This window comes from Tachysurus vachellii, chromosome 8 (assembly GCF_030014155.1).
Source record: "Tachysurus vachellii isolate PV-2020 chromosome 8, HZAU_Pvac_v1, whole genome shotgun sequence".
In the NCBI taxonomy this organism is placed as follows: domain Eukaryota; kingdom Metazoa; phylum Chordata; class Actinopteri; order Siluriformes; family Bagridae; genus Tachysurus; species Tachysurus vachellii.
Window position 1 is genome coordinate 17385160 of NC_083467.1, and position 26839 is coordinate 17411998.

The 26839-nt window shown below is 38.4% G+C and overlaps 1 protein-coding gene across 9 annotated transcripts in view; it reads right to left on the reverse strand.

Moving 5' to 3' along the window:
• The window catches only part of LOC132850263 (bromodomain adjacent to zinc finger domain protein 2B), a 51970-nt gene extending 36956 nt beyond the window's left edge, over positions 1–15014 (reverse strand). For 6 of the 9 annotated variants that reach the window (XM_060876661.1, XM_060876662.1, XM_060876658.1 and 3 more), the window contains exon 1: positions 14839–15013. The gene's annotated coding sequence lies outside the window, so the exon portion shown is untranslated. Of the gene's footprint in view, positions 1–8772; positions 8804–14838 lie in introns of those variants that run through there. The other 3 variants (XM_060876659.1, XM_060876660.1, XM_060876655.1) reach the window with 3 other exon arrangements.
• Positions 15015–26839: the final 11825 nt, after the last annotated feature.

The following is a 26839-nucleotide window of genomic DNA, read 5'->3' on the forward strand; positions in this document are numbered from 1 at the left end:
TGCAGCTACACCGCCTTTTAGTGTTCCATGATTTCCTTCTCAAAAGAATTAGAATAAACGTTTATTATAAAATTATAAATCTCACACGGTAAACTGTAAACGTTTTCCTCCCCCCTCCAACAACATGTCTAATGTGCATTCACAAAAATGAGAACTCCAAAGAATAGTCTACGTACAAAAATATTCATCTAAAATATGAAATAAATAAATAAATAAATAAATAGGTAAACAAACAAACAAACAAATAAATAACACAGGAATTTTTCATTTGCACTTAGCATCACCAATAGCAAGAAAAATAAATAACCTGCCTAAAAAAGGCAAAATATGATAGTGGAGAAATGCACGTCAAACGAGGGAGAAAAAAAAGAAAAAGAAAAAAAAAATGTTCATTTATATTCACCCTCAAGGCATAAACACACACATTTGCCCATTTCCATCAAACTGAATGAAATTGACAGGACAACCAACAAAAGCTGGTATTTTTTTAACTTGCATGTGCATAATTATTGCAAAATAAACAAATCAAATACAGCTAATTCCAATAGTCTGTTTGATGACGTTGTAATTATATGTTAATTTAACATAGTCAATTGGGGGGGGGGGGGGGAATCTCAATTCCTGAGCAAATCAGTTCACAATCCCCATCGATTTTACGCTCACTGTGGAGTTGTATTAAAGTCACATTTGCCCTTAATCTGTTCTGCTCTAAAACCCATGAAGAGTTGAGACAAAAAATGACAAAGTTAGCTATAAACACCAAAATCATACACAGCAGCATTTAATGTCAGATGAAAAGGAGTCTGAATTGCACTGTGAGTAAGGGAAAGCTAGAAAATTATGTATAATCCACTATGTATAAATGCAGTGTGTATGTATAATCCAATATGCAGTGTGTATGTATAGTCCAGTATGTATAAATGCAGTGTGTATGTATACTCCAGTATGTATAAATGCAGTGTGTATGTATAGTCCAGTATGCAGTGTGTATGTATAGTCCAGTATGTATAAATGCAGTGTGTATGTATAATCCAGTATGCAGTGTGTATGTATAGTCCAGTATGTATAAATGCAGTGTGTAGTGTCCAGTGTTGAACTGTTGAAGTTAAAGTGCAGTGTGTGGCATACCACATTGTGGAAGTAAGCTGTAGGGTCGATCTTTAAGGAATATATATAATAAACACACTCACACGGCATCCAAGTGATCCTTTTATAGCCAATTTTTTGTTTAAGCTAAATTATTTTGTTTTACGTTAATCACTGAATGAATAAAAATACAACTCTGCCCATTTTAACTGCCATAACAGGGCAGATGTATCTATGAAACAAGCATCAGTGTTGTAAAAGATGCATTTCATCGTGGCACGTTATAAAGCGTCTAGGTGTTGTGCATGTAAAGTGAATGATAAAGTCATTCCTCACAGCCTAACTTAAACAAAAAAAAAAAAAAAACAGAAAAAAACTGAAACCAACTGAACCTCAAGGATTCTAAATGCAACCCAGTCCACATCGCACAGAACAACATCTGGAAAGCACAGCCTTCAAATCTGACAAGACCACACACCTGCCAGAGCCAGATGTTGGGTACAAATCAAAATTAACCTCCGCCATATCCTGCAATCTATGTTCAAACACATGAGCATGAAATGTGCAGAAAGAGCAAGTAAATGAAAAGAAGAGCTACATTTAAATAAATCAACCTCTTTACAGAAATCTTTCACGTCATTAGAAATGCCTAGAGATACAGGACTTGTTTAGCAATCACACTTTTTATGTAGAGCTATAACCTGTCTACCAAATCACCATTTCCTTTTACATAGTTATTCTCTCAATACTCCTAATCAAGACCGTCTATACACATCACATAGACTGCTTTAGATACAAACTCATTTACAACAATACAAACACAATCGAATGTGTTGTCCCTGTGAATTGTGCCCTGAAAATCATTTCAACTTCTACCTGCTTCAACCACTTCATTTGTGTACATGAAATTATTTTTTTTCTAGCAAAGATTACGAGTAAGCAGTGGCAGGATTAACAAGAAGTTTTACTAGTAAGAGAAAAACATTTACTGAATTTCACTATATGTTTTTGCTGCTAAATAATCTACTACTCCAGCTAAAACTAAAATAAGCCCTTAAATTGAAACACTTAATATCCGCATTGAAAACCAGAAATATTACCAATTCAAAACCAAACGGTTTTATTAAATTACAAACTAGAAATCATAAATACTGATACACGCTACTGTCTTCCTTAAACGACATGCGTTCATCTGTAAAGAACTGGAAAGCAGACAGCTTCTTCCTCACAGACGATTAATCCTGAACGGTTTATTAGCTTTAATAATAAATTAAAAGAGCCATCACATGAATGAATACCGTATCATTTTATTTGTTTATGTTACACACAAACCTGGGCCAAAATGAATTACTGCTTATATTATAGCAGATAATTAACTTGCATGATCTGAAGAAGAAAAAAAAGCGCATCAATTTTAATGACAAATGGTAACAATGCAGACTATTTTTTACTGTTCATTTAAAAGAAGCAAGGAATTAATCCTGTGTTAATAGACTGTATTGTTCCATATAAAAGATTCATTTTACATAAATTACTTTCCAGAAGCGGGAGAAAAAAGCAATAATAAAAGCGTTCAGTGGATCATTTGGAGAAAGCTAGTTTGAATCCTGCTATAATGCCACAGCCATCCGTGGCCAGAGGTCCAACAGAGTCCGTGTTCTCGGGGACGAAGGGCAAACTCTCTTCCTTATCAATCACAGCAACACTTGACAGTTATGGTTATCTGCAAGCTCATGCATGCTGAAGGGGGAAGATCTAAGGGTGTTACGGCACCCTGTGATGTAGCGTGAGCAACAGTTTAAAAAGATGCGTTCGGCTGGAATGGAGGAAGGAACGGGTTCTCAAAAATAAATAAAGAAATAAATTCATTCGTTTCAGTAATCGTCAGCATCGCAACAGACTGGGTGCCTTTTTTTTAAGGTGAGGGCAGGATTCTCATACATGGTACCATCTAGGGACAATAATCAATTCAACTTCCCTTGTGCTTGTGAACCTGGTGGAACACAAGTCAGCTATCAGGATCAGACCAGAGACCCTGGAGCACAAGGCAGCGACCCCACCCACTTCCCCACCGTGATGCCCTAATAAATAATTATACAATATTTATATAAACCTTGCTTAAATAATGAACCATGTCAGTTAAGTCAAATTAATTATCCAAGACTATTATACAAGACAGGAAGTAAGCAAACCTTTCCTGGTGATTAGAACGGAGGAAAAAGGGGTTAAATCCAAAGCAAACGCATTTTTATGACGCCAGAAAGAATTCAATAACCTTTGATCACCAAGACAAGAAAAACAGAGTGACATGAATGTGTGTGCCTCTCATGCAAGAAACACAGCAACAACATGTCTTCACATAAATCCTTCCAGATATGCTTATCACCACAAAGTAAAGCTAACAAACACACAACACACATAACAGGGATTTTTACTGAAATGTAAAACATGTAGATGATTATTATAATCAAAAAAAAAAATGTAAATAAATAAATGACTATCTCCAACATGAGACGTTGAAGGTGTTCCGGATATGAAATCACTACCATCTTGCACGGTGTGAAAACCACAAGCATCGGTAGATCTAGAAAACACCATTATGATCCTTCCACATTCCTTGAAAACAATGCAGGAAGAGTAATGGATCAAAGTGCGCAGGCAGAATCGTCACACGAGCAGTGGAAGGTCACAGGCTGCAAGCGCAGAGGGTCGGTGGGGGGAGAAAAACAGCAGCCGCATTCCCTGGCTGCCATTTTTCTTCCCTGACAAAGACTCCATCTGCCACTGAGCCATTTGCAGCCGGCAAGTCAGAATATCAATGATTTCCAACCAAGTGTGCCTTCACCTTGATGTCACCTCTATCAGTGCAAGGAAGAGCTGACGGCAGGGATATATTCTCTCTCGCTCCCGCCCTCATCCAGCTAAGTGCTATTTACTCTGCTCCTTAAAAGGATGTCACTTATCAGCTCTGATATTACTGAAGCCATTTTTTGGATGGGTTTTTATTAAGGTAGGTGAATTTTGCTGTATTTGATTCAGATGCTGGCTGTGTGTGTGTTTAAAGCATTATCTGTGTGCAGGATGTGGCCTTTGAGCAGTTCAGCAGATCTGAGGCCAGAGTCAGCATGGAGCATGCCGCTTGCATTGGGGGTGCAGGCAGCTGGGCAGAACAACCAAACAACACTAAATTCAGTTTCCGCTCTCTACATCTGCACAACAAAGAAGGAAGACGGGGGAAAAAACAACAACAAAAAAAACAAAAAACAAACAAAAAAAAAAACATACCATCTGAACTGGTCGGCTGAACTATGCTTGCCGAGCCTCATACTGAGTCACAAGCCAAAAACGACTCCTTTTTTTATTTTTAATAAGAATGAAGGGAAAAAAAACAAAAAAAAAAACTCACAACTTTACCTTTTTGTAAAATGCTTTCCTAATGGAGAACACACACACCTCTAATTTCCTTTAACGGATAACACTGACCCCAACAAAGAATTACATCAGACTTCACTGTGAAGCCGTCTTTTTTCTTTCTGATTTATCGTGAGTAAATTAACATAAGGGTGCACAGCTGGGTGTCTTATTACCCAGTCAGTAATTAGTGCCCTGAGGCCTGCAGTCAAACCCTCAGTCCCACTCTTCACCAAAACAAAGCACTTCTAAAAGGACCTGCACCAAACTAAAGAGATTATCCAGAAGGATCAGGAAAGTCCCTACTGCACCACAAACCCTTTTCAGACGCAACTTTGCTTCTTTGCACACTATGAACAAACGCGGTCTGGGCTCGTGCAGCTTTTCATGATGGAACGACACGCACAAGCTAAACATATTGCATTAGAAGGTCAAAAACAGACTGCACCTATTGCTCGTTGTCTTTAGTGTAAAAAAGGAATCATTTTAAATGTCCCTCTTATAAGAGGATGATAATTTCTGCTATTTTAGTTATTAAAACCGGTTCTGTTGATAACATACAAATACATTTTTAAAACAACAGTGAAACAGGTTTGGGGGGGAAATAGAAAAAAAATGATGTATGCTGCAATGACTTAATAAATAAGATAAATAATAAATAAGATCAAACCTTTTCCTAATGTGCTTACTTGTTTTTTAACATCTGGATGAGTCATAAAAATGATCATAGTTATTAGTGCATCGTAGTTAACATGAGGTTTATGTGAAAGGTTTCTTTAAAAATAAATAAATTAATTTAAAAAAAAAAAAAATCTACCTACTAAACAAAAGCTACACTGCACTCTCTCAGAGGTCATTTCTCTTTTGTGTAAGTCACAGTCTCATTAGACACTAACAGGGATTGGGTTCACTGGAGCAGCAGGCTTGGAGTCACCCTCTACCCCAAGCTTCTCCAGAGAAAAGACAAAGAGAGAGAGAGAGAGAGAGAGAGAGAGAACCCCAGAGAGCCTGAAGGACAAAAGAGATGAAAAGAAAGAAAGAGTGAGACACGGAGGATGGATGGAGTGCTGCGAATATGTGTTGGGAAGCCGTACCCGAACAGACAGGAGCGTTCACAGGCAGCGTGTTATCGAGAGGGATCACTGTTGGATGTGTGTGTGGGTGAGTGTGAATGCCGCTGTACAAAACAGACAAGAACTATCAAACTTTACACCAGTGATGTTAGACTCCAGTCACTTATATCATTCTGTCTCATTCATCCCCTGGGAATTACTCAAGAACGTACACCACAGCTCTGCTGAATTCTCAAATCTGAGTGCAGATCCGAGTCAGAACGAGTTGATTTGCGATAACATCAGCTCGGTCAGTTCTTCTGGCTGTTGCTTGTTCAAATACATCATTTCTTTAGTAACAGCTTATTGATAGGGACTAGCATGACTGATAAAATAATAAATTGGTGGTTATTTAACAAATTAACTACCTATAATTGTTATACTGAAGCTTTTTGTTAGGAAGCGTTTGTTTCGCATGTATAGGAGGCGTCTTGGGTGTCAGCAGTCTGTAACGTTCTCCTCCTCGGATGCATCTTAAGGACAAAGGAAACTTTGTGCTTTCTGGTTTCTCAGTAATATGAAAAACTGTTTTCTCTTATTAACCTCCAGAGACAGAAAATTAAGTCTGTTGAATGGACGATTGTTTATAACTGCAATAATGTTAAGAGAAAAGGAAGCCATCTCTTTTATGGACGTTACACAATGTCAACCGAATAAAGTATAATGTGTCATTTCTTATTTTTTGTGTACAGCAATTGCAGTAGTGTGAAGAGAAAGAAAGAAAAAAAAAAAAACCACACACACACACACACACACACACACACACACACACACACACACACACACACACACAGGGTCACATCAGCTCACAGAAACATGCATTACACCATTGTTGATTATTTCCCTGTGGCAGTAGACCTAGCCATGTTGTCTTCTTATATATTGGGGTTAAATTCTGCGTTTGACAAGGGGGGAAAAAAACCCACACATTACTGCCGGACAGTGGGGTGAGTCCCTACGATCCGCGTCTGACACCACTGTTTAATTCCAGACATCAAAATGACAAAGTGTACCTCTTCAGCACATTGTACTGCCCTAAAAGCTTTATGGATGAAGAGACTCATCCTCCCCCACGACATCTTAGATGAAGAGAATCTACCAACTCTATGAACCATTACATCTCTGGCCAGAATTACATTAGTGGAAAGGGAAAATGGGGGATGAGCTACATTCACCTTTAACAGCATTTAGTAGCATCCTAAAGATTAATCAGTCTTGTATATAAGTCTAGAGAGAATTAATGTATCTATTCATGTATCTATTTTTATGTATCAGTGGATAGTAGCCTGAAATGGAAGAGTATAAACGTGTGTGTGTGTGTGTGTGTGTGTGTGGGGCAGAGGAGCGGAAATTAAGGGCGTCAAAAATGAGGCGGAATGAAATGACAAAAAGCTGCTAAGCTGATGCAATACACTTTAAAAAGTGTCCCTGTGTGTTGCCACCCGCTGTTTTTGACCTTCTTGGATGTGTTTTATTCTTTTCATGCATTCAGGCAATATAATGCTTTTCATATTAAAAGCACTGTGCTCTGCCAATCTAACGAAACCTCGGCTGAGATCAGTAGAAGTATAAGCACAAGCAGTTTATAAATCGGCTCCTTTAGACCACATTATCCAAGTCACGTACACGGGAAAAAAACGGCTGCTTTATTCGGTTTACACTTTAGACTTTACACCTTTGACATTATCTAAAATAAAAGCATTTGCCTTCATGAAATTAAACAAGGATGTCTGAGCTGTTAAAAGTTAAATTAGCCGAGAAAATGACTATTCCTAATCAGTTACTTTTTTGGTTCCTCTGTCTCTCACCTTCTCTTTTACTGAGCATGAAGCTGCTATGTTTACAACCACATTATTTTACACGTGACACTGTGGCAGCAATCTGTTAATCAACCAGGCTCAGTGTGTGGCATACACACAGCAACAATACAAACACACATGAAGATTCACACCTTCACACTTACATGGCTCGGTGAAACATTTAAGGCTGCACCACTAATTGAGGGGATTAGTGTTTAAGATGTTGGACAACTGATCGGAAGGTTGTGAATTTGAATCCCAGGTCCACCAAACCAACACTGCTGGAGCCCTGAGCAAGGCCCCTAACACTCATTTGCTCAGTTAAATAAAATTAAATTAAATGCATGTCGCTCTGGATAAGGTCGTCTGTCACATGCTGGAAATGTAAATGTAATCTAAAGCACCCAGATGTATTTTATACAAAGAAGAAACAGCAAGTCTTTCCACAACACATGGTGCAGTAGTGGCTCAAGTGGTTAAGGCACTGGGTTGTTGATTGGAGGATTGGGGTTCAAGCCCCAGCACAGCCAAAGTTAAATGATTTGGTTTCTTCTTCTAAAACTAACACACACATACACACACACACACTTCTTCTCCTGTCCATGTTGAGCAGAGTGTGAACTTTGGTTGCTGTCTGATGTTGGACATATTAGACAGAAGTGCTGAGATCTTTCTAATGTGAGAAATCTGTCCATTCAGAACACCTCTTCTCCAGCAATTCAAGATAACGACTAATTCAAGCAACTACTGGTCACTAAATCTGATACAAACTCATCTGTAAAGGAAGTATTAATCCTCTCCTGCCTGGTGTCTACATTTACAGAGCTCTTGAGCATTAATGTAATACTTCTTTATCCTGATTGGTTTTTTGCCAGTGCAATGTGTCTCGGGTCGATCTTTGCAAAGTTTATACAAAATAAATAAATAAATAAATGATTGATTTTGTTTTTGGGCAGATGATTTTTCAAACATCATTAGAAAAAGAAGTAGTATTTTCTCTGCCATTAACCAGTAGTCATTAATTATTTACAGTAATTGAATTTTATTAAATATCAATATCACCACTTTGCATTTAAATATAGCAAAGTGCTGCCTTCTTTCTGTCCTAATCACACAAGCCAATTGTCCATAGTACAAAGACGGATCAGGACGACAGCGATGCATCGCTTGCAATTAAAAGGAGTAAATCAAATAATGACAGTTTTTAGAAAGTAAGTCAGAAATAAAAACACCCTCTAACAAGTAATATTAATAAAAAAAATTTAAGTTCTATTGGTAATGGAAGACCAGTTGTTTCCTGTGTGATGTGTCTAACAGTAGAGAACAAAATCAACAGGACACTACAGCGGAAAACAGACACTTACTGAGTAATAAGAAGTGAACTTTAGTACAGGGACAGGACGGTAAGACAGTAATGACAGAGTAATCCACAACCTGCCACACACACACACACACACACACACACACACACACACACACACACACACACACACACACACACTCTTATCAACATGATCATCTAATCTGGGTTTTCCATTCATCTTCTTCCACCCTGAAGGATCAAAAAGATCTAAGCATACTGAAATGAACCAGAGCCGAATAAGAGAGATCTATTATAAATTAGGTAGCACGATTATGGTTGAGACAATAGGCTTGGTACGGCAGTAAAGAGCAAGAATATTCCGTGACACAAAAGATACAAGATCAAGTTACATGAAAACTACATTTTAAAAAACAATAGATGATCTGGTTATACATTCAGCCCATTATTCATAGTAACTAGTCCACTGTAAGGAGAGAGGAAACTTCTCACTTACGATTAATAACAAGCAGTAATATTTGATCGGTGCCAGAGTTTCCTGGACACAGATTAAACCTGTTCCGTGATTAAAGCTCAACTTCGGTGGTGAATACCCGCTGAGAGAATAATTTTGTTTCCTTCTCAGCTTTCTCAAACTCTAAATGAGGCAGGAGGTTATCAGCACGACTGCCAGCTTGTCCTCCCCTTCTGACACATTCTGGTGAGCCAGCAGCTTTGCCTAATTTTCATTAAACACAGATCCATCTGGGCGTGCTTCCGCACTGCTGGGGTGTATTTATACCCTCCTGTGAGCACTGTTACACCTTATTTACACACACAGACACTACCTATAGCAACTGTAGGTATCACAAGATGTGCTATTTGTGGCTGCACTAACAATGCTGCTTTAATGGAACGAACACTGCTTTCCTTTAGATCAAACTGCTGATCAGAATCATATTCAGGCTACGATAAGGAAAAAAATAAAACTCCAAAAAAAGAAAACAACTTTAAACTCCAACTGCAAATATATAAATCTTCTTGTGCTTCTAATCTGCATGTCGTGTGTGCAACAGTTGCAATACAACCGCTCGGTTTTACTAAGCTCACATTACGACGCTGAATCCCAATTAACGCGACCGCTTTTCGTTCAACATTTACAAATTACTGGTTGCGATACCAAAGCACATAATTACAGCTGCAGGGCTTTTTACTGCAACATCTAACTAACAATCAGAACAGAATGCTATGAGACCCATAATATCATAATCTAGTTTATTTGATAGTTTTCATTTAGAAAATCAGCAATAGGTTGTTCTCACGTCTCAGTCCTTAATTAACACTGATTGCACTTTAGGTCAGGATGTTTATAACAAACACACAAATGTATGATCTGTTAAAAGGATAATTTGCTCTACCAAATGATAGCTGTCAGCTCCAGGAAGCATTTAAAGCCTAATGTATTGCTTCCCAAAACACCAGTAATGCGAGCATTCGCTTGCAGCCTGCTTTATTTAGGTCGAAACATGTGCCTTGCGTCGGAGAGCCACGCGAGCCTCGAGGTGCTCAAGAGATTTCCATCAAAGCAGCACAACCAGGAGCAGCACATCAATACCAGCCTCAATAAAGAACAGAGAAAACATCTCCCATTAAAATGCTCTTCTACACGACAGCCCTTTCCTGCCAGTTCACCACGGCCGGTCTACCAAGAGTGAGAACGAAATAATGCAGGAGTCTTATTTCTGTTCTGTTTAGCCGTTTCAGGTTCGGAGCCGTGGGGGAGCACAAAAGGTCACTGCTAGGCCTCTGACTAAAGGGTCTTTGAAGTGTCACACAGGCAACGATGGCTAATGTTACAGCCACGGGACTCTATGGATTATTTAAAGAAAAGGACTGAAACCCAGATCCTGCAGTACTTTACATTTTTGGTGTTTAACTCAACTAATTTGTACAATCAGATAATTAACCACACTTAAAACATACTCCAGGGTTACTCTAAGACCAGGGTTTGCAAGCTGTGATTTAAGGGAAATCACAATGTGGTTCATAAGAATTTCAACCACAAACACGTATTAAGAGGATTTAATAGTTTATTCACTATGGTATATCTTGATTAGAAAACATCATGCAAAAAAAAAACTGCCTTCATAAACATTCAGCATAGACAGCACTGTTACTGGCCGTTTATCCGCAGTTCTCTGTCTACTGATGTATGGTGTCAAGAGTGTAGCGCAAAACTGAGACACCAGTCAGTCATTAAACGCCTAAAACGTCATTAATATGTTACTGATAACATGTATAACGTGCATACTACATTCTGCATATGGGCCAAGCTCTCCGTCTCATTGCCTCACAGATATTCAAGGTCAGACTTTCTTCATACCCTTCCTCACTTGTTTCATGTTGCGTTGGGAGGGGAAAAAAAATCACTTGTCTGCAGCAGCAGCTGCAAACACAGCTAAAATGGAGACGCTCTGTGGCAGCAGTGACCAAATTTTAAATGCAGAGAGATCAATAAATAAGACGGGGCTTGCTTACAGATGCACAGGCTGTGTGTGTGTGTGTGTGTGTGTGTGTTTATGATAACTAGTGAGATTCTGGTGCTTCCAGTTAAAGCAGCTGTCCCTTGGCTATGAATATGCAAGACCTTACTCAACACACTGCTCTTTCTCCCTCTCCCCCATCAGCTCTTGTGAGTAGAGCACACACTCTTCCGCTTCAGGGTGCTAATGGAGGGTAGCAGGCGGGCAAACAGCCCCAACTACTGGCATTTCAAACATCACCCCCATTTACACAGTAGGAGGTCTTCATCAGTGCAGCAACCCTGTTTCAGCTCCCAAAACATCACAGCCAATCACAAGGAAAGGTGAGAGATGGCTAGACAGATAAATAGACACACAAGAACGACTAGACGTGAAAAGGCGACAATACAAAATATATTTTAAAAATTATTTGGAATTAAATAATTTCCTTCCTTCCTTAGCCTGCATTTGTGCCACCCTAAACGCTCCTAAAAGGTGATGGATCTGATTAATGAGAACATGCTTCTACATTTACTGAAGGGTTCAACAAGTCTACACCTTTTGTTTTGTTGAAATAATCCACCCCATAATGGAAAAAATTAGCACAGACAATAAATAATGCTACCATCCTCTGCCCAGATTCACTTCATCATTGCAGATCTCAAGATGCCTATGACTCATTCATCAAAGCTCAGGATACCTACATAAAAACAATCATGTTTCCTTTTAAAAAGATCACATAAATGCTCAAAGGTAATGTCCCATGATCCGTGAGTTGTTTTCTCATTGTTAGAAATTGGCAGTTGTTATAAAACAAACTTTGAGCGTGGTCTTGGTAACAAACACTAACAGAGTAAAAAAACTGCAAACATTCATAACTCGGTAACGGTTCACTTGAGAACGTTGGTCAGCACGCGCCACTTTTTTCAACACGGCAGTTGACGAGCTTTTGCTTGAATGTAGAACATGTTTTATTCCTCATTTAAAGAGGAATAGCTTCACAAAAGCTGTTCTCTATGTGTGGCACTCTGAGGTCACCATGACCCAGGACTTCACTATGCTCAAACACCGTGGTGTTATTTTTCATAATCTTAAATAACCGAGCACAGTCCTTGAATTTCCAGTAGAGCATTTCTATTCCCATATACCTAAAGCACTCTCAGTAAAGACACTGCACAAGCTGTGCATCTCGGTGATTCATTCAGCATTTCTGTCATCCATTTACACCACTGGCCGGTCAGGCTCTTTAGGTTGTGTAAATAATACAGCATTTTCCAAGGTACCTCTTTATCACGGTGTATAAACTAACAGCCAATTAATTCTGCTTAGCACTGTTGGATTCTTGATTCTGATTCTCTTCCTGCAGAACATTCTCTCTGCGATATAAAATCACACGTTTATATCAACGCACTGCTTTAAAATGTTACGTCATCTATAGTAAGGACTAATTCACGTGGACTTGCGGACGCTCAATAAAAAAAAGGTAGAAAATTGTTGATTCAGTGATGTTCACTCAACATTTATGGAAAGAGTCTACGGTAACTGTTACTGTCTGTTCTGTCTTCGCACTTTCTCAGTAACCTGATAAGCTTATATAGACAAGTATACATGTTTAGTGTTAATAGGTTCATATTGAGTTGGATGTTGATATCAAAGACTCATTTGTCTGGAAAACTACTGCATAGTTTCCTTGGGAAACATCTCAACCACAAAACAAGCCCTGACAGCTCTACTTTTCTCTCCTTCGCTCTCTTCAGCTGAGGTACTACAACAAGTATATCAAGACCTTCTTTTGTGTTCAGCTGCTGTACCACAAAAAGCAACAATGGCCATTTGTTTGCACTACAAACTGAGAGAGGAGTGTGGGTGCGTGTGCCTTAGTGAGTGAGCAAGCCTCTGAATAAGGGGGGGGAAAAGGCAGGGGGAGGTTGCAATTCATTTCCACTAATGGTTTCCAAGCATCTCCACAGTATCAAGCAGCTGTCAAGTGAATGCATCAGAGTGGCGAGCTGCATTTCCCAGAAGAGACGAGCAGCACATCACAACGCTCAGCAGAACAGATGCTTCATTCCTTATATTAGCCTCTCTATAGAAAACAAACACTGAACAATAGAGCTGTGGATGTTGCCATGAAGTATAACAACTCGGCCAAGAAAGATCCTGTTTTATATAAACCAGGACTGCATTTATATACCGCTATAATTTATAGAATTAGGCTGTGTCAGTAGAGTGGCATTTTCTATGTAATACGAGTTTAGCTGAGGAGCACAAAGCCTCTGTGCTGTGTCCACTGAAGAGAAATACCCTCCTTACTAGAGAAAGACCTGGGGCATTTACAACTCCAGCCTGTGTCACGCACAAGAATGCCTGTTAGTGCTGGCTGAAAAGACTCTTAAGCCTGTTTTAAGGCTCCATCTCAGCTTAACCTACATATCACTGTGTCAGCTTTAAAAGACAAAATCTCAAAGCTTTTTAATAACTCAGTAAGCAACACATTCAAATAGATTTCACAACGAATTATTCCTCGATCGGTCGACGTCTGTCTAGATCTGTTTTGCAACAGAACCAGAGGCCAAAAAGTCACAAGTAGCAACAGACAGGACAAGTAAACGGTTTGTTTAAACATCTCTCCCTTCCTCCCAGCCTTGTGGTTGTCACAGTATCCATCTCCATTGGACCACGCTGTAATCACAACCTTGTCCATGTAACACAACCCATCATGTGTAACACACGTCTTACCTTAGACTTAAAGACTAAAAGGTAAGAAGTACAAAGAATTACACCAGCAAATAAAGTTTGTAGTTTAGAGTCAGAAGCGTAAAGTAAACAAGTAATTCACAAATCCCTTAATTTTTTTAGACAGATAGATAGACAGATAGATAGATAGATAGATAGATAGATAGATATACAGACAGACAGAGAGACAGATAGACAGATATACAGATAGATAGATAGATAGATAGATAGATAGATAGATAGATAGATAAAATAATAAAGGAAAGTTGTATAATTATGATAAATGGATTTTTTTTCTGAAAGCATAAATACTAAGAGATTTTCTTGTTAGTTCTCTTGATTCTTCGCACTTCACAAAGTTTTTGCCCCAAAAAACAGCACTAAACCTTTAAAGAAATCATTTGTTTCTGTGTTTAGACGATCGTGTAATTCCAAACACAACGACTTGTTTCTTTGCAGGTCGTCACCAAGCTCATGAATGAGATGTGGAGTTTAGACAAAAGAGGTCAGTCGCACTGGTGAGATTAGCCTCGTTAGCCTCCTCATTTCAGTACAAATCAAGCGGTTTACTGCAAACAAATGACATAAAACCACAGAAAAAGTGTGATAAGTTTTAATAAAGGTTTGTCCGGTTTGCTCGCAGGTACAGCAGATTTATCTTAAAGAAAGTAAAAATACGGACTAATCGTATTTGTGAACACTTTGTTTTTTTTTCTGTGTTAGCCTTAAGAACCTGTGAGCTAATCAGGATAAGAGTTCAGTAAACAAGCACAGCTGTAACACCACTAGTTTATAACACACAGGGACAAAAGGAGTAGATGGGATATTGTCCTTAAAAATATAAAGATTACTTTACAATATAATAATCTCACCTTTGTGTTTTCACCTTTAGGTCTCGGTTCTGTTGTTTTAAACTGCAGCTTCCAGCAGCGCCTCCGTACAGATCTGTGTTTCTTCCTGATTTATAAAAAGCGACGCGCCAGTGAGCAGATGTCAGACCCGGAGAGTGGAGCTGTGTGTGTGTGTGTGTGTGTGTGTGTGTGTGTGTGTGTGTGTGTGTGTGTGTGTGTGTGTGTGTGTGTGTGTGTGTGTGTAAGCGAGCGAGGTGGGGAGAGACGGAGAGAGAGACAGTGAGAGAGGGACAGGGAGAAAAGGAGAGAGAGAGAGAGAGAGAGAGAAAGGACAGAGAGAGAAAGATAGTGTGTAAAAGATGGAGAAAAGGAGAGAGAGAGAGAGGGAGAGCAAGAGAGGAAGAGAGTGGGAGAAAAAGAGAGTGAGAGAAAGAGAGAGATAGAGAGACGAAGAGAGAGAGTGGGAGAAAAGGAGAGAGAGGGAGAGATGGAAAGAGATGTGTAAGAGAGAGGGAGAAACGGAGGGGGGAGAGGGAGGGAGAAAAGAAAGAGGGAGAAAAATAGAGTGGTAGAGCGAGAGAAAAGGAAAGAGAGAGTGGGGAGGGGGGAGAAAAAGAGAGAGAAGGAGAAAGAAAGAGAGGGAGAAAAGAGGGAGAGAGGGAGAAAAAGAGAGTGAGAGAAAGAGAGTGGGAGAAAGAGAGTGGTAGAGCGGGAGAAAGGAAAGAGAGAGGGGGAGGGAGAAAAAGAGAGAGAGAAGGAGAAAGCGAGAGAGAAAAGAAGAGAAAGAGGGAGAAAAAGAGAGTGGGAGAGAGAGAGAGAGAAAAAGAGAGAGAGAGTCTTTCTATTCAGTGCTCAGTGCTTGACCACACATTCAATGTTTGACCCTTTGTGTGAAATCATTTCTCTTAAAATATTGTGCCCAGGTTACAGGGCTAATATATCATGACCTGAATTGCCCTGCAATGTGGAGTATGTGGAGAGTACTGTATTTGTTATACTGTAAACACATTTATACGTAGTATGGCAAAAGGCTGTCTGTCAGGTTCAGCGTTCTACAGAGCTTTATGAGGGATGTGGTAGCCTAGTGGTTAAGGTGTTGGGCTACCAATCGGAAGGTTATGAGTTCAATTCCTATGTCCAATAAGCTGACACTGCTGGGCTGCTGAGGAGGGCCCTTAACCCTCAATTGCTCAGTTGTATAAAAAATGTAAGTCGCTCTGGATAAGGTCTGTCCCTCTTTAAGTCCCTTTTAAAAACGTATCTCTTTTCCTCGGCATTTCTATAGTTTTCCTTTTCATTCTCTTCTTACTGTTTCTAATTGTTCTATTATTGCTTGTTTTAGTGCTTCAGTGTGTATTTTTGCATTGTTCAATTATATTTCGCTTTTTATTATTTCTCCTGTCTTAATATAATTTTTTTTTTTTTCCTATGTATTTTTTTTTATTATTATTATTTATTAACACCTGTTATTGTACAGCACTTTGGTCAGTCCTGTGGCTGTTTTAAATGTGCTTTATAAATAAAGTGAACTGAACTGAACTGAACTGCTAAATGCTGTAAATGTATATTTGAATATTCGGTATAATCCCAAACTTCTAGCATAGCAGGTTACAAGCCATATATCCTCCTCTGTCCTATTTACAAAGCCCATACAGATCATGCAAAAATGGCATCAGCCTGATTGTCCATTATTCAATTCATTATATATAATTGTAACGATAAGTATGTAGCCTTGCTTTAACATTTTGATCTTTTTTTTTATTGTCTTTTATTTATTCCTGTTTTTAAAATGCATTTAAAATACTATTTAAGAATCTGTTAGTCAAGGTAACATCAAATCTGAAACTCTAACCAAAACATATGAAAATAACCACACAAAAAAAAAGATGCTATGCAACGACCATCTTAGTTTCTAAATTTGATCTGAGGAGGGGGAGGACACTGTTAACCCTGAAGTTGTTTTAACTCACATAAAATAGGTTCAATAAACATAAATCAGAACACGTAATTCTGCTGATTGTTTGGATTGAAAAGTTTAATTAACCTAACCAAGTACGTTTTAGTCCGTTGCCATGGCAACGACCTGACGTCGAGGCAGAGTGGACCTCAACACCACGAAGAATATGTTTGGGCATGCACGGATTTATCACGCATTGCTTTCAATGTTTGCTGATAAGTATAATCACTTGTTCTGAAATAATCTACTATTCACAAATTAGAGGTAATAGTTAAATAAAAAAACATAATTGAATGCTATATTTACATGTCATTTACAAACGTGATGGGATGTTAAGCCTAGTGGTTAAGGCGTTGGATTACTGATTGGAAGGTCATGAGTTCGAATCCTGGGTCCACCAAGCTGCCGCTGCTGGGACCCTGAGCAAGGCCCTTAACACTCAATTGCTCAGGTGTATAAATTGAATAGAATCTCACTCTGTATAAAGGTGTCTGCTAAATGCCGACCTGTCTAGTAACGAATTGGCGGATTGGTTTTAATAAACTAATAAAAGTTTTTAATAAACTTTTAATAAGTTTTTTGTTTTTGTTTTTGGGTCATTGTTTGTATGTATGCACCACAACATGTAAAATAAAACGTTCGACTGTGCATGTGTTAAACATTTGACATTATATGGCTTTATTGTAAACGCAGCACAACTTTATCGACATTTCAGAAGTTTTCAAATTTCTTTTGTGAGTAAAGAATTACACAAACTTATTTACATTAAAGAATTCAATCTTTTTCCATACACGTGACATAATATCCCAAGTAAGATCTTGATTAATGCAACCTCATACACGTGGTGTTAGCCATGCTAGTTAGTTAGTCAATTTATATAGCAGAGCAATTGGTGAACTGAGGTCTTCAAAGCATGTTTTGTAAGTATTGTTTATTTCTGACATGGCACCTTTAAAACTTGAATGTACTCTAGAATGATCTCGTTGAATCATTGTATAACTGTGCATGTCATTTTCATTCATTCATTCATTTTCTACCGCTTCTCCGAACTACCTCGGGTCACGGGGAGCCTGTGCCCCCCGTCTCAGGCATCTCAGGCGTCATCGGGCATCAAGGCAGGATATACCCTGGACGGAGTGCCAAATCATCGCAGGGCACACACACACTCTCATTCACTCACACACTCACACACTACGGACAATTTTCCAGAGATGCCAATCAACCTACCATGCATGTCTTTGGACCGGGGGAGGAAACCGGAGTACCCGGAGGAAACCCCCGATGCACGGGGAGAACATGCAAACTCCACACACACAAGGCAGACGTGGGAATCAACCCCCAACCCTGGAGGTGTGAGGCAAACATGCTAACCACTAAGCCACCGTGCCCCCCTGCATGTCATTTTGAATTTTTATTTTTTTATAATAAAATGCATTTATAAAATTAAAAACCATCATATTAATTTAATATTTAAATTACAGATTTTTGTACACATAGCTGACAAAACATCACAAATCATACCATCAAATAACTAAACGGAAACATGTTTCATAAAAGTTAAATTATATCTTAAAAAATATTAGAGAGCTAAAATTGTATGTTTTCGCAATCTCTTGATGAGAGCTCATACCAACATTTTCCAGTTGAAATCCTAAGCAAAGAAAGTGAAGATGTGGCATAGAATCCCCTGTCCTTCCACCTCCATCCATCCTGTGTAGGAATCATACTGGAGGGAAATGTTGTGATGGAGAACCTGCCTCAGGCCATGTGTCTTGTGTTTGGGTTGACTTATGCCCTGCATCTTGACTGTCCCAAGTGCATGACAAAGACATTCCATTTTATTCAGCAGGTGATGTTATGTTTGGGTAAGAAGGAGCTGAAAATCAAACTTTTCAGCATTGTCAAATCTGCTTATTTTATGTACAGTACACTGTACATGTTAAGTGTGGCAAATGTTTATATCTGGCATAGTAATACAATACCAGAATACATATCGTGCCTGTTCAGAGTCAGTTGATGTTTATGCAGTATACAGTGTAAGAATATATACTGTGCCTATTCATTCATTCATTCATTCATTCAATTTCTACCGCTTATCCGAACTACCTCGGGTCACAGGGAGCCTGTGCCTATCTCAGGCGTCATCGGGCATCAAGACAGGATTGTGCCTATTCAGAGTTGGTCAAATATGTAATAATGCAATGTAGGAGTAAAGTCGGTAAGACATGTTGTGTTTTTGTTGCTCTTTTATAAATTGAATTGAATTTAAATAAATTGTAAATTCAAATAAATCCTTTAGTGGCATTTTTGTTGTTTGTTGTATAGTGTAGTGTAAATTCTACAAAAAATATCCAACTAGTTTTGTCTACTAAAGCGAGTTGTGCAAATAATTAACACTTTTCAATACAATTATTCTTAAATGTTAAGTACATTAAAACGTAAAATGTTAATGTTTGTTCAACAAGACAAAATGAACTTTTTTAGGGCAAAAGTTGAATCAACCTGTATGGGCTTAGAGTGTAGGACGTCTGGCAAAGTTATCCTGTGTCAAAAAAAAACAAGCAAGGATTGGCCAAGTAATCCATCATAGTTACAACAGAAAAGCCCTGAAGAAAGTGGAGGCTATTATTAAGGAGATCACAGAGAATATTTTTCATTGGGGACTCATAAAAGCAATTATTATTAGAAAAATATTTGTTTTCAATTATTACATTCACCTGCACATACATACATCATGTTATTTTTTATAAATTTTATTTTAAAATGTTTTACATTGTATGTTTTAAGGGTTTTTATTAGAGCAGCATTCAATGTTTGACCCTTTGTGTGAAATCATTTCTCTTAAAATATTGTGCCCAGGATAATTAACATGTAATAGGTTTCAGGGCTAATATATCATGACCTGAATTGCCCTGCAATGTGGTGTATGTGGAGAGTACCGTATTTGTTATACTGTAAACACATTTATACGTAGTATGGCAAAAGGCTGTCTGTCAAGTTCAGCTTTCTAGAGAGATTTTTGTTATGCAAATGAAGACCAGAGACTTGGTAAGCAGTTTTGAATCTGCGGGTTGGACAGGGCCAGAAGTGACAAGAGGTGAGGGAAGGAGTTGAGAATGGTGAAGTAGTACTAAGAAAAATCAACACGTTATCTAACATTCCTTACATAGAGAAAGAGAGAGCTAGTCCACAATCCAAGGCATGTAAACTGCTATATTTGTAACCCCAAGGTGACAGCATGACATGTAAAGGATGCATACAAACTTAATGAGAATTGTGATGTGCTTGTGGGAATTTTTTAATAGCTGCTTCAACACCACTGATTGGGAAGGATAATAATCCCTATGGCACGCATGTACGATGCTGCATCTTGATTAAACCTACCGTAAGCACATTAAAAATGTGTCTCATGCTACATTTTATTCTTAAATGAAAAATGGCCAATTGTACATTACTGATGGTTTCCTATCACATAAGAGTCAGTTCCATGCAGAGAATAGCTGCCCTTGGTAATTGCATAGTAGAAGTCATTTAGAGACAAAGTCAGACCCTCCTGAATTAAAGATGCGTGAATATCCTTATTCAGCTTTTGGAATATAAAGCAGGTTTCTGTGGCTGCTTGCTGTCTCGCAACCTCATTGATTTCCCCCATCTTCCATCCTCGTGAGCGAGGGGGGTCAGTTTTTGCATTTCTTTTAGAGATGCAGGAAGAGACAACACCGTCTGGCTCGATGCCGTCCGAGAGAGAAATGATTTGACACGTTTGTCACCCTAGCAGTGAGCTGCTGGGATTTTAATTGTATTGGAGAATCTTGATTAGCGAAGGCATGGGGGGGGACGAGCTCAAAGCAATGTCATTATCACAGAAGGCTTGCATACCAGGCTCTTACGCATACCGTGGAAATGTCAGACCCGCTCAGTCTTTTGTAGCATAATAAGTGCAAGTACAATGACTGCAAAGCAAGTATGTTGTTGGGGGAAGGGCCAATAGTCTATTTACGTTAAAAAGCAGCTTTAAAACAGTCTTGATTAAAAAGTATAATGAGACAGAAAGAAAGCATAAAGATGATTTCTCCCAGGACTGATGGAAAACAAATTCATGTGATGATTGATTTGCTTTTTTTCTATTAGGCCACATAGCATCCTGGAGTAATCAGCTGTCAGGCTTTTGCTTGCTATTATTGATTTTCTTCTGAACACATGTAAAGAACACAGATTTTAACCATCCTCCACCTTACCTGATAATTTAAGAAGATAAGAAAATAACAGAAAGATAATATTTCAGTGAAATATTTTCCTGAACATTTTAATGACTTATTAAAGATCATTAAAGGCATAGGTTACCTATATTGGTTAAATCATTGTTCCATGACTGTATTTGTGGTGTGAATATATTATGTTAGTGTCATGTTTCACTTTGTATTTCTCCTTAGATTGTGACAGCGTATATGCTTACTACAGGAACTGATGTATTCAAATATCCAAATGTTGTGTCCCTTGATGATGTTTTTGTATTTGTATTTATGAATAAGAAATGCCCTTAATTTTATCATACCATATGCATATCAATATTTAATGGTCTGAAAGTGGAGTGGTCAGGATGAGACATCAGAGGAGTGGAGTGAGAGTTGCTGGAAGTGCACACACACACACACACGCACGCATTCACGCACGCACGCACGTACGCATGCACGTACGCACACACGCGCACACACACACACACATGACCACACCAGCACCGTTACTAAGCCTCTCACACAGCTGGACACAAAAGACCCAGACACAAAAGGAATTAAAATAAAAGCAACCCATGAAGGCCACAATAATTTTAGGCTTTAAGGCTTGGTTAAATGTGGTTTCCAATGAAAATATAATTTTAAATAACAGTAATTATAGAAGCCACCAGAGTGACTACTGTTCATATTAAATAGAGACTGATTAGAAAAATGTCTGCATTGACTGAATAAATTAATAGATATTGAAAATATTGTCTTTAGCTCAGGTATGAGTCAATATTCTACACTTCAAGCAAAAAGGGTTGTTCAAGGACTATTCATTTATTCAGTGCATAATTAATTTTTTTAATTTCTTCTTAACCTCTAAAAAATAATTCTATTTAGAGCCCTTAAGGAAACACTACTGTAGGGTTCTGCATAAAATCTGCATTTGAAATTTTAGTGTACATTAGAATATAAAATGTTTATAAAACCATGTGTTTCTTTCCCAATTCATGCCTCATAACTTGGACGCACACAATTATATAGGATTTCTCAGTATGCTGTAACATTACACTTTCCCTTCACTACAACTATGGAGACCAAACTGTTCCAGCATGATAATGCCCCTGTGCACAAAGTGAGCCTAATGAAGACATGGTTTGTTAAAGTTGGAATGGATGATCTCCAGTGGCCAGCACAGACACCTGAACTCAACCCCACTGAACGCAGACTGAATGAACTGGAACATTTAGCTGATGTGTATCAGGTCTTCTCACTCAACAAGCATGTATGGGTGTGAAAGTCAGGTGTCCACATACCACATAATAGCCATATAGTGTTTGAATTGCAAACAAAGCAACATTTCTGTTTAACGTACATTTGTCAAATTTGATTGATGTCAGGTGAAATCTTGTATTTTCCAATACCTCCTTTTTTATATACATTGATTACTCACTGTCCATTTCATGGCCTGTAGGCTTTTAAAGCTCTGGGATCTTAAAAACATAATTATCTGGTGTGTCACCCTAATCAGGCAGTGTAATATCAGACATTTATCTTCTTATCAAAAGTGTATATTTTAAAGCTTTTCTCATGAATATACAGAAAAATATATTTGGTTAAAAAAATGCGTTTTTCCGTCTTATACCAGAACAATGTGCTATTTCTTACTTTCTGAGATAATATACAGAATATGACATTTAAACTTTTATTCCACAAGACAGAAGAGTCTGCAGTGTACCATCAGTTAATAAAATGACCTTTTCAACTTGACGTGATGGCCACAAGCTATAATCTTGCTATAATCACCATGATATCTAATTAACATATTTACATGATCTGTATTGTCACAGATGTCAAGTCAAGCTCACAGGCCCAAAAGCTTAATGAATAGACATCAACTACTCTGGATCTACATTTCACATGCACATACAGGCCCTCATTGTTCTTCTTTAAAATGTGGTTATAGAGAACAATGTATAGCAACTGGTGTATACATATACATCCTATAACTAATGTTACAACAGCATTACAGAAAGCAGGATTGTTTTGTTTCAACAGATATTCTTTGATTTGTGGTGCTGATAAAATATAAACCAAAAACCTTTCTAGGCAAATCTATCTTTAATAGGTGGGCTTCATCTGATAAACAAAGTAATTGGGATTGTTACTGGACCATCTTCAACTTAAAGCTGTGAAATGATTGAAGAGTCATGGGATAGTCGATATGGGATGACAAATGAGTGCAAGCACACACTTCTCTGATGGCCATCTTAATTCAATTTTTTTTGTTTTTGTTTTTGCTGTATTAAGTGGGTCAGGGTTAGCGGCAGTTACTGACAGAGATCCCACATGAGAAACTGATAGCAGGAAGTTTCTGGCTGCACCTCTACAGAAAGAGAAAAAAGAAAGGAGCAAGTAACAAAGACATGACTTGGTTTGCAGTATAATAAAACTTATATAGATTTGTTTTATAGATTTTCAATAAAGATAAGTAGTGCTACTTCATCTTTAGCCATATTAAAATCAGAAAGAGTTTAGTGCAAAAAAAAAAAAAAAAAAAACACGTTTAGACAGAATTATTTACTCCTAAAAGGCTAATAGCAAGACTATGATATAACAAAGAACATCCGATTTGTTAACATAATGTATGGTGATGTGAAGCAGCAGCTATAATAGCCTATCTTGTGATCACGTTTCCATGCCAGCTGTCATGAGATGGCATGCCGAATTAACGCACACCACTGTCCGTTTTAATTAGCAATTTCAGGTCAGCACTAACGCCTTGAGGCAGCGGTGAGGAACAAGGATGTGTGAATGAGATCCCTTTCGTGTTATTTGATCAAAAATAGGCCATTACAAGCATAATCATAATGGTGACAAGCCTCATGTGATGTATGTTCCACACAAACCATCCATCTCGAGGCGAACAGGCCACAGCAGGCGAGAGAGAGAGAGCAGACAGAGGACAGAGATAAGACAAAAGCTGAAGGCTGTCAGAGGAAAAAAAAGCACCATACCATGCAGGCCAGGGTAATTAGAATGAAAGCTGGGGCCATCATTCTCATGCATAGAAAGGGGATGTTTTTTCCTCCATTTATACCAAGAAGTCCATTAATTATGTTAATCACCTTTACGCATGATAAGAAACATGCAATTTCAGAAAACCAACGTAAGAGAACAGTGCTAGGAAGACAGACAATTTGCTCATTTCTTAATCATTTCATATTAGCTATTGTCTCGTTGGTTGTTTTAATAATGAAAAGCATGACACAAAAGTGATATGTAAGGGTGAGGAAATGTAAATATGCTATACTGCACCCTGGAATTTTTTTTTTTAACTGCTAAGTATACCGCATCTGTGCAAGACCTGCATTTAATCAAGCTGACGACACTAGAGCAGTGAGTCTACTGCTGCATGCTCGTGCTTTTTCCCCAATGTCTTTATCCCAGAGGTTACTGTTTGCATGTTGGCTTGTAAAATAAAACTGCCAGCATGTAAGAAGAGGGTAGTTGCATTTCTCCCATTGTTATTTCATTGCAGATTTGGTGTGGGGCTCCTCCCCTGCGGACTGCCCCTCTCTTAGGCAGTAATTGTATTCCTTTCCAATAAAATAGGCTTTTGTTGCATTTGCACATCTCTTCTCCGTTGTCTGGACCTAAGAGGTTGCAGCAGTCCCCTGATCCCTGGGAAAGTCAAAAGAAAGAAAGGGGTAAAATGTCACAGAGTATTCCTGCCTTCTGAGACATCTGTGCAGAAGAAATGGAGAAAGAGTTTGAAAAAAGTGAAGAAGGTTGGATGGGTGGGGAGGGGGTGGTGGTGGTTACATTTCTGAACTTATAATAGCCGTTTATCTTAGCTCTAGATTGATATTGCAGAACCCGAAAGTCAACTATCTGCAAAGCATGTGTGTGGTGTTCAGTGTTTGAGACATAGTTTGACCTTATAGCTATTCTGCTGATGATTCACTCTGAGTGCAGATAAGGCTGCATGCAATTGTTGGAATACACGCACTCACACACACACACACACACACACAGTCACTCCATGGCTAGGTTGCTATTTCAAAGAGTATGATGATGAGAACTCACAGGACACAATGTTCCATGACTCTTGTTATTGTAAACCCTGTCAGCCTAAGACAGATATATATATATATATATATATATATATATATATATATATATATATATATATATATATATATATATATACACAGAAGGAATGGTTTAATATATTAATAAATATTTCTTGGGGCACATCACACATTAATCAAGCTTTACTTTTGTTCATGCATATCTCCATAACCAGCTCTGTAAGGCAGCTTAGATTGAGACAGGAAATATGTGTGTCATAACTACACCAGGCTGATTCTGTGAACATGCTGACCTGCATTTAGCCTAGTGGACTTTGGAGCAGTGATTATAATGAAAGAAAGTGGCTGTTGTTCATTACTTTCTGCATTTCATGACTTGAGTCACAGCAACCTCAAATTCATACAAATATACTAACCCTGCTGAAAAATGCAGCTTAGTCTGACCAGAAACCAGCTGCCAAAAACACAGGATAATGTTTAAACCTGTTTTGCTAGCTGATAAATGCTGATAGGTGGGAACCATCTACCTTAAGAGGGATGTGGTAGCTTGGCAGTTAAGGCGTTGGACTACTGATCGGAAGGTCGTGATCAAATCCCAGGTCCAACAAGTTGTCACTGCTGGGGCCCATGAGCAAGGCCCACATTTGCTCAGCTGTATATAAACTGAAATAAAAATGTAAGTCACTCTGGATCAGGGGTCTGGTAAATGTAAGTTACTAGAAATTGAAAAATCTAAAACTGTTGCTGAGTATTTTGGCCAAAATTGTAGTAGATGGATGGTCCATCCATCCATCTGTACTGTTATTCCTACACAGAGTCAAAGGAAACCTGGAGCCTCTCACATGGGGACTTGGGGCACAGGGTAGGGGACACCCTAATTAGAGAGCCGATCCATTGCAGGGCACAATCGTGACGCTACAGACAATTAAGAGATGCTGATCTACATACATACAATAACATGTCTTTGGGGGAAGTGCCCAGAGGAAATCCCTGAAGTACCGGGAGGGCCTGCAATCAGCATGGCACACAAGGCAGAACCAGGAATCAAACCCCTACCACAGAGGTATGAGCCAAACACACTAAGCCACTGTGTCCCGATAGTAATTCTCCAAAAATAAACATATGTCTTCTATTTCGTGTTTAAAATGTGATAACTGTTGTAAATGTTGTTCATGACAGCTGCATGCTAAAAGAACTGACACACTTGTATGATTTTTGTCATTATCCTATAATTTGTAATGCTAATATCTGCACCGCAGTAATGGATTATAAATGAATATAAAGGGTAAAAGGGTTTGTGCTTATCCTTGTGTGCCTGAGTAACCTACATTTCACTGACGATGCCTGGGAATACTGGGAAAGTTCAAGGTCTTTTACATAAGACATAGCGCCCTCTAGTGGACAAAATATTACTTTACATTCTTAAATGTGATGAGAGACTATTAGCAAATAATGTGACAGCTAAAATAAATGCTCACACCATGGTAGATTAGCTACAGACTTGATCAAATGTCTACACACACACACACACACACACACACACACAAGAATGCCTATTGCCACTAGTAATATATGGCTTAATACAGTGTGTATATATATATATATATATATATATATATGTATATATATATATATATAACATATTGTCACAACTAGGTTTTCATATTCCAATGTAATAAAGCCATAAGCTTTTAACTCAAGCTAAAACATACTCCTTGAATAACAACTCTCGTCTTTTAAACATATCACAA